At 40.0% G+C, this 13531-nt stretch overlaps 1 pseudogene; it reads right to left on the reverse strand.

Annotated features, from left to right (window-relative positions):
• Positions 1 to 2132: 2132 nt before the first annotated feature.
• LOC116892647 lies at positions 2133 to 4849 on the reverse strand (annotated as a pseudogene).
• Between the last annotated feature and the right edge of the window lie 8682 nt (positions 4850 to 13531).

Raw genomic sequence — 13531 nt, forward strand, 5'->3', positions numbered from 1 at the left:
AAATACAGTATCAATGTTGACAACTAGAAAAGAGAAACAATGTACAATTTCTTTCTATGTGACCCTCATTTAGTAGGGGATAAGAAATTAGCTTTTTGTTTCACCCATTAGTGATTCTAAATAGATGGCTTGATGTTAATGGTCATGTCTGGTATTTCATGGAGGAAAGCAACCTAATTGGTTCCCTTGCTCCTTTGGAGTAGAAAAAATAAGAGACAGTTCTTGTGCAACATGAGCTGTATAAATGTGTGGTGGTCTCAAATTCTGAGAGATTGTACTCGACATCTCAATTGTAGCCCTTAAAGATTGTGTGTAGTGGAGACATTCTTATGAATTTCTACTAAACAGTACAGTAAAAGTGGTAATGTTTGGAGGACGGAAAAGAAAGAAAAAACTCTAATATGAGAAAAGTATTACGTTAAACAGTCACCTCAACATAGGATTTTAGCCACAAGCACAACTTAATAAACTAACAAAGTCTGTTCTTTAAGAGACTTTATAATAGACAGTCATAGTTTATATCAGATTCCATGGGATAAACAGGGAGAATACTCTACACTTTCTTTATGCTTCCCATCTCATGGAAATCTACAATTATTGATTCTAAAATCCTGTTTTCAGCTATGTTTTCTAGTGAATGATTAAGCATAAGTTTCCTTTACTAATAACTCTCTTCTCCCAGATAAGCTGGTATACACATGAACTCCATTTTGTAGCTAACAGAAGGAAAGCTCATCCAGTCACCCTGTGTTAATTATATATGCTGTCCTCACTTACCCATCCATGACAGTCCAATGGAAAGGAGGACAGTAAAGAGTAAACCAACATCTTCCATATATCCTGGGTCTCTATAGGTCAGATGTCTTATATAGGTCAAGTTTTAGGAAGTTTTTGTATATGTTAACATTAAATTACTATGACAATTACATTATTATAAAATGAAAAATAATCCGCACACTTTTTAATCTCTACGACCAAAGTGCAATTAAGTTGAGAATAATCAAAGTAAAAATAATAATGTTTAGTTAATATTTACTAAACTCTCATCTTTTATCTAAATAAGAATTAATAGCACCTTCTAAGAGAGGCACTGTTTTAAGTAAGTACAGAAGAAAAGAAAATAGTACCCTAAAAAAACTGTTGTAATTCAAACTTTATCCAATACCACATAAATTAGTTTTTTACTATAAAAATATCAATACACTTAGATTCTAATCAGTTCAACAAAAATTACCAATTTTTCTTAAGTTTGGAACACTGCTAAATTCAGAAATAAAATATGTTTTATACTTAAAAAAATTAACCAGAGTGAAAACAAAACTGAAGCTGAGGAGAAAAGCTGACATATTTTCAATACTATATACAGGCAAACTGATTTGTATTTTAGATACTTTATTATTACGAGTAATTCTACAAAACAAGTATTTTATATTAAGGAAAAAAGTATAAACATCAGGAACCTATAATTTTTTTGTATTGTATAAGAACAGAAACTATTTACGTAGCATGAGACTTACAAACTAGACGAGTTTATACAATACACTGCCCTTGTACTTTTTATCATAGATCTATTTTGGTTACACAGAGGTATATCTTTCATAATGTTACAAGTCCTACATGTGAACAAGACACTGAAGGATTTCTTTTTTTTTTTTAACTTGAGTATTTCTTATTTACATTTCGAGCGTTATTCCCTTCCCCGGTTTACGGGCAAACATCCCCCTAAGCCCTCCCTCTCCCCTTCTTTAAGGGTGTTCCCCTCCCCGTCCTCCCCCCATTGCCGCCCTCCCCCCAACAATCACTGGGGGTTGAAGGATTTCTTAAATGAAAGGCCCATTATAACCAGGTAGTGATTCAATCAATTAATATTTTCCTCCCCACTCACGACAAACATACACAGCTAAGAAATAGCTTATCAAAAAGGTTCCATTTTTCCACATTATTTCAGAACTTCAACAGAAGAATAGCTCTGCCCACTGATGTTACTACATTGAAACCTGAGAAAGTTCCCAAAAGATGTGTTTATTAAACCATATTTCTTAATGCACAGTGCTAAGAGATGAAGAAGGAGAGCTAGGAATGTCTTGAGCTACGTGTATTACTGGAAACTCTACATTGGCAGCTGCTGAAGTTTAGCATTCTGACTTTTTCTTGGGTCCAGGGAGGTTGTTTAAGGTGGCTAGATGCTCACTTGGGCCGTCTGATGTCTCACTTGTGACGGCCAGAAGGAAGATTTTCAGCCATTTCTGTTTCAGTTCCTCACTGTCTGCAGCAAAACTATGCACAGACTTGGACTGGGTCAGCTTGAAACTGTGGCAGATCTGCACTCTTAGGCCTGTCATCCACAGTGAAGCCCAGGATGGGTATGGTCACCTGGCCTCTGACATCCTGAGGAGCACCATACATGTACAGCACAAGGGGGTTTTGCTTGGGGACCATACACCATATTTTCTGCCAAGGTTTTGACTTTTCCATGTACTGGAGAAAACTACACACCTCACTATTTCCTGATACTTCTGCTAATTCAATCTCTAAAATGCCCCTTCTTTTCTTTTCTTCACTCTCTGTGAATCCACTTATTATCTGGTAGCAGTCTTTACATACCTTGCTCAATCTTCCACCGTCATACTCAAGTTGACCTTTGTAGTCAAAACATTTCCAACAAACCACATGTCCACAGGCCCAGCAATGATTCCACCTTCTGGCCAGTGTATTGAAAGACTCTTTGTACTTCATGCACGTCACTTCGTTATCACGTATCCATCTTGGGACTCGTTTTCCTAGTTCAGTAGTAGAAGCATCTAAGGGAATATCCTTTTCCTTTGCAATTGCATTTCTGAAGGTTTCATGCCTTTGATGAAAAACATCAATACTCTCTTCAAGGGCCTTGATCCATTCTTTGTTGCTCAGAACAGGCCTGCAGCTCCTCTTTCCCAGACACCTGGAAAGTGTGTGAATATTCTTCATTGTGAGTCTCCACGTTTTTTCATTTCATCAATGCCAACCCCTGTTCGAACTGTGAATTTGGAGCCCACCAAGCTGAATCTGGGCACACAATATAGCAACATGTTGTTGAATAAGAAGAAGTGGCACAGCAGCAAACCACTGAACTGAGAATAGGACCCCTGTTGAAGGAGTCAGAGAAAGGACTGGAAAAGCTTGAAGAGGCTCAAGACCCCATATGAACAACAATGCCAAGCAGCCAGAGCTTCCAGGGACTAAGCCACTACCTAAAGACTATACATGGACTGACCCTGGGCTCCAACCTCATAGGTAGCAATGAATAGCCTAGTAAGGGCACCAGTGGAAGGGGAAGCCCTGGGTCCTGCCAAGACTGAACCCCCAGTGAACGTGATTGTTTCGGGGAGGGTGGTAATGGGGGGAGGATGGGAAGGGGAAGCCCATATAGAAGGGGAGGGGGAGGGATTAGAGGGATGTTGGCCCTGAAATCAGGAAGGGGAATAAAAATTGAAATGTAAATAAGAAATACCCAAGTTAAAAAAGAAGAAGAAGATGTGGCTCTCTTGTTCTGATGTGTTCTGAGCTGCTAGTTTGAGGATTTGTCCTTTTATTAATTCATTTGATGGATTTCCAATATCCTCTTCTTCTCCCAACATCTCATAAACTTCTAAAAGTTCCTTCAGGTTCTCCATTTTTGTTATTGTACTATTAGAATGGCTTGCTGCTGTAGATATAATTTCAAGTGACTTTTTTGCATCGTTCCAGTCTGGGGAATCAGAAGACAACTTCTTCAGGTAGTCCTTAAGGAGCATCTAATAGCAAGGGATCTGCTGAATAGGCTCCAGCATGTGATGCTGTAGGGTTAAGCTTCTACAGATCTTCTGTTTCTGAATCTCTTCAGTCACTTATTTAAACTGGGGAGCACCCTCTGTCATGTTTTTAACCAGTTCCACCGCATTATCAAATCCCTTTAAGTATTCTCAATACATCTTAAGGAATGGTGCCAACTTTTGCAGGATATCTCCAATTCTGGGTGTAGTTTCCCATGCTTGCATTCGGTTCTCCAGCTCAGGTAATAGGAATTTACTACAGGAGGCATTTATTGATGAAATGTTAGAAAGGATTTTATTCACCATCTCTGCAGGAAATGAGCCTTGGTTTGCTTCTTCTAATAGTTTGTAATAAAATACCTGATCTAAGAGGTTGAGCTGGCTGACATAAGCTCTTTCTGTAAGCAAAAGTTCAGTGGCTATTTTGTGAAGTTTCTGCTCATTAGTATCCTTCACTTCATGGTGCTGATCCAGTGTATCCAATCCCACAGTGCTCACCAACTTTCCCCCTCTTGGAGTTCAGCTTCCATCCCTGGCTTTCTTCCTTTTGAGGGAAGCCATAAGTCAGTCCCTGGAGTCCTGCAGTTGCTGTCAGAAGCATTTTCATCATGGCTATTGGTTATGGGTGATGCAGAATCTAGGGTGGTTTCATTTCTTCCTCCATTCAGCACATGTGTATCAGGAGAGGCAGCAGCAGTCTGAATAGCTGTCTCTGGACTGAGAGCAGTCTCCTTCTCATCTTCACATTTCATCCGGTTTGATGCAGCCACCACACCATTGGCCAAGCAACCATGTTGGCCCTGAGTCTGATCTGGATCATTTTCCTGCTTCTGTGGAGAGTTCTGGGATAGAAGCTTTCCTGGAGCTGTGGATGTTAACCCATGCTGTCCTGTAGTTTGAGGAATATTTAGGTTAATAGTAGAATCCTTTTGCAAATCAATATAACTTGTCAAAACACTGCCTCCTTCAAAGTGACTGATGAGATCCTTACTATGTTTGCCTTTTGAGGCACAAGAGGTAGGGGCCAGATTAGACTCCTTCATTCTTGGCTTTACAAGTAGGTAAAGCCTTATGCCTGGGGACTTGGGGTCTAGGGGATGAAGGTGAATTCTGCAGATGTAATGGTTGCAGAGGCACTTGTGGCTTTGGATGTGCAGCGGAGCGTTTTGTCCTCCCATTTATTCCCTGAACCTCTGTGGTTGTGTTGCTTGTCTTATGAGGTGGAGTGACCTTTGCACAGGTATTGCTGCCTGCGGCCTGGCCGGGAACCACGACAGAATCAGGGCGCCACAAGTGCGGTGAGGGCCTGCTCCAGGGTCCGGAGACCCCTGGCGGCAGGTAGGAGCCTGACTTCAGCTGGACTGTTCAAGGTGGCCTGTGATCACTTCCGTAAACCTCGCCCACGCGCATCCAGGCTACGCAGCTCCTTGCACCGGCCCCGCGCAGGCCTTGCTTCCCCGGCCACTGCGCTTTGGATCCCTCTTTAATGTTTGATAGCCAAACCCTAAACAGACCCAAAAACAGACTCTTAGGACATTAGCACTATGAAATGGCACACACCCCCTTCCCTGGAGTGGATAAGTCTAATTGGAATCAAGATTGCAAACCACTGGTGTGAGTAGAAACAGCATAGGCTGAGGTAGGGATCAGTCTCCACCTATCCCATTCCTAGAGAGAAATTTCTCAGTGGTGGGCTTGAATCCCAAGGGCCAATCACAGAGCTTGGGTGGGAAGGTAATCACCTTTAAGAGTGCCTTCCCACACCTGCAGCACTGAGCCTGAATAGATTCTGGCTGTGGAAAGGTGAGCAATAATCCCTCGGTTTATTCTTCTTTTAATTGTCTCTCTGATAAGGTTCCCATTCTCTAAATATTTGCTCGTCTTGCCAGGAAGAATTGTGGGGTGTGGGATTAACACTCAAATTTAATTCTTTGAAACAGTCAAATGTAGCCCAGGCTGACTGGTCTTCAGTTTGCCCTATAGCTAAAGATGCCTTTGAACTGATCTCTTTGCCTCTGCCTCTGGAGTGCTGGGATTAAAAACTTGTGCCTGTACTGAATTTATGCAGTGTTTTGTGTGTGCTAGGCAAGCACTCAAGTGAATGAACCACACCCCAGATTTCTCTGTGCACAGGCTGTAGTTTTGACTTAGAGAAGCCCTCCCCAATAACTGCTTTGAAGACTTTTCTTCTGCTTGAACCCAGGTCCATAAAAAAGTCAGTGGTTTAGAGACTCAGAGGCAAGTGTAGTTTGCTTGTGAGTACAGCCAAGAGTTTGGTGTCAGGGTGCCTCTCTGTTCTCTGTGGGGAGGTAGAACACCTGAGTCTACCAGGTGCTGTGCCTACCTGTGGGCAGAGTCTAGAAAATGCTGTGGTTTTTGTTCTCAGGACCCCCTCTCTTTTCCCCTTTCCCTACGCCCTTCTTTTTGGGAGACAGGGTCTTGTGCTTTAGTCCAGGCTAGCTTCAAACTGGTGACAATCCTCCTGCCTTAGCCTCTTGAGAACCAAGCTTGGCTAAACATCTCCCTTTAACAGAGTCCATCTCATTTTGTTCATAGGCATGATATAGAGTTTTAAGGTCATTTTAATTCAGCTTCAGAATAAAATCTTCAGTGGAGATCTGTCCCAGTTACTGCTGGCATGTGATTTGCATTTGTCTCCTAGATGCATTTGTTAATCCTCTGCCACATTCAATGTTTCCAGACCAGGCATTTTTAGGACCTCCTTAAACACTCAGATTCCTTTATGAAACCTTAACATTAAACTTAACCTGCATATATCTGATTCACCTGCATACAGTGGAAATCATGGTCTAAGCAGCAGGTGTCATTTCCAGCCACCCCAGAACTCCTCCTCAGGCAAGCACGCTGGGCTGCCCCACTTCCTCACATCCTGTCAATCTGCTGGGCATATCAAGTGGAAGAACTAGGCACATCTTCTATTGAGGCTAATCAAGGCAGCCCAATTATGGGCAAGGGATCCAATGGCAGGCAACATAGTTATAGACAAGTTATAAGTCAAGTTGTTAGGGGTCCCACATGAAGACCAAGGTGAAAATCTGTTACATATGTACGTCTGTCTCCTGTATGCTCTTTGATTGTTGGTTCAGATTCTGAGCCCTGATGGACCAAGGTTAGTTGATTCTGTAGGTCTTCTTGTGGTGTCCAGGACACCTCAGGCTCTCTGACTCCTTCACCCTGCCTCTTACACTTGCTTGATTAGAGTTAAAACAAAACATTTTATACTGTTTGTGGCTATTGTGAAGGGTGTTGAAGGGTAGTGTTTCCCTGATTTCCTTCTCACCCCACTTATCAATTGTATAAAGGAGGACTTCAGGGTTTTTTATTATTATTAATTTAGTATCCAGCCACTTTGCTAAAGGTGTTTATCTGCTATAGTAATTCCCTAGTAGAATTTTGAGGGTCACTTACATATACCGGCATATCATCTGAAAATAGCAAATTTTTTACTTCTTCCTTTCCGGTTTATATCACCTTGATCTCCTTTTGTTGACTTATTGCTCTAGCTAAATTTCAAGGACTGTATTGAATAGACATGGAGAGAGTGGGCAGCTTGTCTTGTCACTGATTTTACTTTGATCATTTCAGTTCTTCCCCCACTTAATGTTGATTTTTGGCTTACTGTATATTGCCTTTATTGTGTTTAGATATGCACCTTGTATTCCTGATCTCTCCAAAGGAATTTTCAGCATCTAAGGAGATGATCATTTGGAGATTTTTCTTTCAGTTTGTTTATTTGGTGGATTACATTGATGGATTTACAAAAGTTGAATGATCCTGCATTCCTGGGGTTGAGCCCTACTTGGTCATGGTGGATGATGTTTTTGATGTGTTCTTGGATTTGATTTGTTTGAGTATATTACTGAGTATTTTTCATCAATGATCATAGAGAAATTGGTCTGAAATTCTCTTTGTTGAGTCTTTGTGTGGTTTAGGTATCAGGGTGACCTTGGTCTCATAAAATGAATTAGGTAGTGCTCCTTCTGTTTCTAGTTTGTGGAATAGTTTGAGAAGTATTAGTATTAGCTCTTTGATGAATGTCTGGTAGAATTCTAAAACTGTCTGGCCCTGGATTTTTTTTGTCTTGTCTTGGTTTGGGTTGAGAGACTTTTAATGACTACCTCTCTTTCTGTAGGGGTTATAGGACTGATCAAATTATTTATCCAATCTTGGTTTAACTTTGGTAGATGGTATTTGAAAAGAAAATAGTCCATTTAATTTAGATTTTCCAATTTTGTGGAGTACAGGATTTTGCCATAATACCTAATGATTCTTAGGATTTCCTCTGTGTTATGTCCCAGTCTACATTTCTGATTTTGTTAATTAGGATACTGTCTCTCTGCCTTTTATTTAGTTTTGCTAAGGGTTTATATATTTTGTTTTTATTTTCTTTTGTTTTTTGCTTGTTCTTTTCATTTGTTTGCCTGTTTCTCAAAGAACCAGGTCTTAATTTGATTAATTCTTTATATTGTTCTTTGTTTCTAATTAATTGATTTCAGCCCTGAGTTTGTTTATTGCCACCTACTCCTCTTAGCTGTGCTCATTTCTTGTTCTAGAGCTATCAGGTGAGCTCTTAAGTTGCTAGTGTGAGATCTCTCTAATACCCTTATGAAAGACTTAGTGCTATGAACTTTCCGCTTAGCATTTCCTGCTTTCTTTTTTTAATTATTGGATTTCTTTTATTTACATTTCAAATGTTATCCTCTTTCCCTATTTTCCTTCAATAAACACACTATCCAACCCCCATCCCCCAAATTCTATGCAGGTGTTCCTCTACACATCCATCACCCTTTCCCACCTCCCTGCCCAGACATTTGCCTGCACTGGGGGACTGAGTCCTGAAGGAACAAGGGCTTCTCCTCCCATTGGTGCCCAAAAAGGCCATCCTCTGCTACATATGCAGCAGGAGCCATGGGTCTGTCAATGTGTACCCTTTGGATGGTACTTTGGTCCCTGGGAGCTCTGGTTGGTTGGTATTGTTGTACTTATGGGGATGAAAACCCCTTCAGCTCCTTCAATACATACTCTAACTCCTCCAATGGTTCAATGGTTGGCTTCAAGCATCCACCTCTGTATTTGTCATGCTATGGCAGAGCCTCTCAAGAGACAGCTATATTAGGCTCCTGTCAGATTGAACTTCCAGGCATCAGCAATATTGTCTGGGTGGGGTGGTTGTATGTATATGGGCTGGATCCCCAGGTGGGGCAGTCTCTGGATGGCCATTTCTTCAGTCTCTGCTCAAAACTTTGTCTCCATATTTCCTCCTATGATTATTTTTGTTCCCCCTTCTAAGAAAAACTGAAACATCCAATCTTTGGTGATCCTTATTCTTGAGCTTCATGTGGTCTTTGGATTGTACCTTGAGTGATATGAGCCTTTGGGCTAATATCCACTTATTAGTGAGTGCATAACATGTGTGGTTTTCTGTGATTAGGTTACCTCACTCAGGATGATATTTTCTAGTTTTGTTTATTTGCCCAAGAATTTCATGAAGTCATTGTTTTTAATAGCTGAGTAGTGCCCCATTGTGTTGATGTACCACATTTTCTCCATCCATTCCACTGTTGAGGGACATCTGGGTTATTTTCAGCTTCTGGCTATTATAAATAAGGCTGCTATGAACCTAGTGGGGCATGTGTCCTTGTTATATGTTGGAGCATCTTTTGGGTATATGCTTAGGAGTGGTATAGCTGGGTCCTCAGGTATTACTCTGTACAATTTTCAGGGGGGAATCCAAATAAATTTCCAAGTGATTGGACCAGTTTACAATCCCACAAAAAATGGAGGGGTATTTCTCTTTTTCCACATGCTCACCAGCATCTGTTGTCACCTGAGTTTTTGATCTTATCCATTCTGACTGGTATGAGGTAGAATCTCAGGGTAGTTTTGATTTGCATTTCCCTGATGACTAAGGATGTTGAACATTTCTTTAGGTGCTTCTCAGCGATTCAATATTCCTCAGCTGAGAATACTTTGTTTAGATATGTGTCCCATTTTTAATAAGATTATTTGATTCTCTGGAGTCTAACTTTTTTGTTCTTTTTAATATATTTAATAATAGCCCTCTGTTGGATGTAGGCTTGGTAAAAATCTTTTCCCAATCCCTTGGTTATCATTTTGTCCCAATGACATTGTTCTTTGCCTTACAGAAGCTTTGCAAATTTTTAAAGTCCCATTTGCCAATTCTTAATCTTAGAGCATAAGTCATTGGTGTTCTGATCAGGAAATTTTCCCCAGTATCCATGTGTTTTAGGCTTTTCCCCACTTTCTCTTCTATTAGTTTCAGTGTATCTAGTTTTCTATGAAAGTCCTTGATGCACTTGGACATGAGCTTTGTACAGGACATTAAGAATGGATCAATTTGGGGCTGGGGATCTGGCTCAGTTGTAGAGCGCTTACCTAGGAAGCGCAAGGCCGTGGGTTCGGTTCCCAGCTCCGAAAAAAAGAAACAAAAAAAAAAAAAAAAAAAAAAGAATGGATCAATTTGCATTCTTCTACAAGCTGAACTCTAGTTGAACCACCACCATTTGTTCAAAATGCTAATTTTTTCCACTGGATGGTTTTAGCTCCTTTGTCAAAGATCAAGTAACCATTGGTGTGTGGGTTCATTTCTGGGTCTTCAATTCTATCCCTCTGATCTACCTGCCTGTCTCTGTACCAATACCATGCAGTTTTTATCACCATTGTTCTGTAATACAGCATGAGATCAGGGAGGATGATTCCCTCAGAAGTTCTTCTATTGTTGAGGATAGTTTTCAATACCCCGGGTTTTTTGTTACTCCAAATGAATTTGCAAATTGCTCTTTCTCACTGTATGAAGAATTGAGGTGGAATTTTGATGAGGATTGCTTTGAATCTGTAGATTGCTTTTGGCAAGATGGCCACTTTTACAATATTAATCCCACCAATCCATGAGCATGGGAGACCTTTCAATCTTCTGAGATCTTCAATTCCTTTCTTCAGAGACTTGAACTTCCTGCCATAGAGATTTTTCGCTTACTTGGTTAAAGTCACAGCAAGGTATTTTATATTATTTGTGACTAATTTGAAGGGTATCATTTCCCTAATTTCTTTCTCTGCCTGTTCATCCTTGGATTGGAGGAAAGCTACTGATTTATTTGAATTACTTATCCAGCCACTTCGCTGAAGTTGTTTATCAGGCTTGGGAGTTCTCTTGTGGAACTTTGGAGGTCATTTAAGGATACTATCATATCATCTGCAAAGAGTGGCATTTGACTTCTTCCTTTCCAATTTGTATCTCTTTGTCCTTTTCTTGTCTGCTTGCTCTGGCTAGGACTTCGAGTATTATACTGAATAAGTACAGAGACAGTGGGCAGCATTGTCTAGTCCCTGATTTTAGTGGGATTACTTCAAGTTTCTCTCCATATAGTTTGATATTGGCTGCTGGTTTGCTATATATTCCTTTTGCTATGTTCATGTATGGGCCTTGAATTCCTTATCTTTCCTAGCCATTTAACATGAAGGGGTGTTGAATTTTGTCAAATGTTTTCTCAGCATCTATTGAGATGAACATATGGATTTTTTAAATTGAGTTTGTTCATATAGTGGAATTCATTGATGGATTTCTGTATGCTGAACCATCCCTACAAGCTGCTGACGTATGCTCTCTCCTGTTTCTTTTTGCAGGCACTCAGAGCTATGAGTTTTCCTCTTAGCACTGCTTTCATTATGTCCCATAAGTTCGGTTATGTTGTATCTTCATGTTCATTAAATTCTAAGAAGTCTTTCATTTCTTTGTTTATTTCTTCCTTTGCCAAGTTGTCATTGAGTAGAGCATTGTTCAACTTCCATTTATATGTGGGCATTCTGTTATTATTTTTTATAGAAGACCAGCCTTAGTCTGTAGTGATCTGATAAGATGCATGGGATTATTTGTATCTTCCTGTATCTGTTGAGGCCTGTTTTGTGGCTGATTATATGGTCAATTTTGGAGAAAGTACCATGAGGTGGTGAGAAGAAGGTATATCCTTTTGTTTTAGGATGGAATATTCTAAAATATCTGTTGAATCCATTTGGTTCATAACTTCTGTTAGTCTCCCTATGTCTCTGTTAATTTCTGTTTCCATGATCTGCCCATTGATGAGAGTGGGGTGTTAAAATCTCCCACTATTATTGTGTGTGGTACAATGTGTGCTTTGAGCTTTAGTAAGGTTTCTTTTATGAAGGCAGGTGCCTTTCCATTTGGAGCATAGATATTTAGGATTGAGAACTCATCTTGGTGGATTTTTCATTTGATGAATATGAAGTGTCCTTCCTTATCTTTTTTGATGACTTTTGATTGAAAGTCAATTTTATTCAATATTAGAATGGCTAGTCCAGCTTGTTTCTTCAGGACATTTGCTTGGAAAATTGATTTCAAACCTATGACTCTGATGTAGTGTCTGTCTTTGTCTCTGTGGTGTGTTTCCTGTACGCAGCAAAATGCTGGGTCCTCATTACGTATCCAGTATGTTAGTCTATGTCTTTTTATTGGGGAATTGAGTTCATTGATGTTAAGAAATATTAAGGAATAGTGATTGTTGCTTTCTGTTCTTTTCATTGTTAGAGGTGGAATTATGTTTGTGTGTCTCTCTTCTTTTGGTTTTGTTTCAAGGAGATTACTTTCTTGCTTTATGTATGGCCTACTTTCTTTCCTTTTGTTGTAATTTTCCATCTATTATTCTTTGTAGGGCTGGATTTGAGAAAGATGTTGTGTAAATTTGGTTTTGTCATTAAATATCTTGGTTTCTCCATCTGTGTTAATTGAGAGTTTTGCTGGATATAGTAACCTGGGATGGTATTTGTGTTCTCTCCTCAGAGACATCTCTGTGTGACATCTGTCCAAGATCTTCTGGCTTTCACAGTCTCTGTTGAGAAGTCTGGTGTAATTCTGATAGGTCTGCCTTTATATGTCAATAACCTTTTTCCCTCACTGCTTTTAATATTCTTTCTTTGTTTTGTGCATTTGGTGTTTTGACTATTATGAGACGGGAGGAATTTCTCTTCTGATTCAGTCTGCTTAGAGTTCTGTGGGCTTCTGTATGTTTATCAGCATCTCTTTCTTTAGATTAGGGAAGTTTTCTTCTATAATTTTGTTGAATATATTTACTGGCCATTTAAGTTGGGAGTCTTCACTCTGTTCTATATCTATTATTCCTAGGTTTGGTCTTCTCATTGTGTCCTGGATTTCCTGGATGTTTAGGGCTAGGAGCTTTTTGTGTTTTATGTTATGTTTTCTATGGTATATTCTACACCTGAGATTCTCTCTCCTATCCTTTGTATTCTGTTATTGATCCTTGCATCTATGACTCTGGATCTCTTCCCTCTCCTATCTCTTTTATTCTATTATTGATCCTTGCATCTATGACTCTTGATATCTTCCCTGGGTTTTCTATCCCCAGGCTTTTCTCCCTTTGTGCTTTGTTTATTCTTTCTATTTCCATTTTTATGGGTTTTTTTTCTCCATCTTTATTAACTTGGGTATTTCTACCTTTTTTCCCATCTTTATTAACTTGAGTATTCCTTATTTACATTTGAATTGTTATTCCCCTTCCTGGTTTCCGGGCCAACATCCCCCTAATCCCTCCCCCTCCCATTCTCTTTGAGTGTTCCCCTCCCCATCATCCCACCATTACCACTCTCCCCCCCCCAAGAATCACATACACTGGGGGTTCAGTCTTGGCAGAACCAAGGGCTTCCCCTTCCACTGGTGCTCTTTTTTT

The sequence above is a fragment of the Rattus rattus genome, chromosome 2 (assembly GCF_011064425.1).
Source record: "Rattus rattus isolate New Zealand chromosome 2, Rrattus_CSIRO_v1, whole genome shotgun sequence".
Lineage (NCBI taxonomy): Eukaryota > Metazoa > Chordata > Mammalia > Rodentia > Muridae > Rattus > Rattus rattus.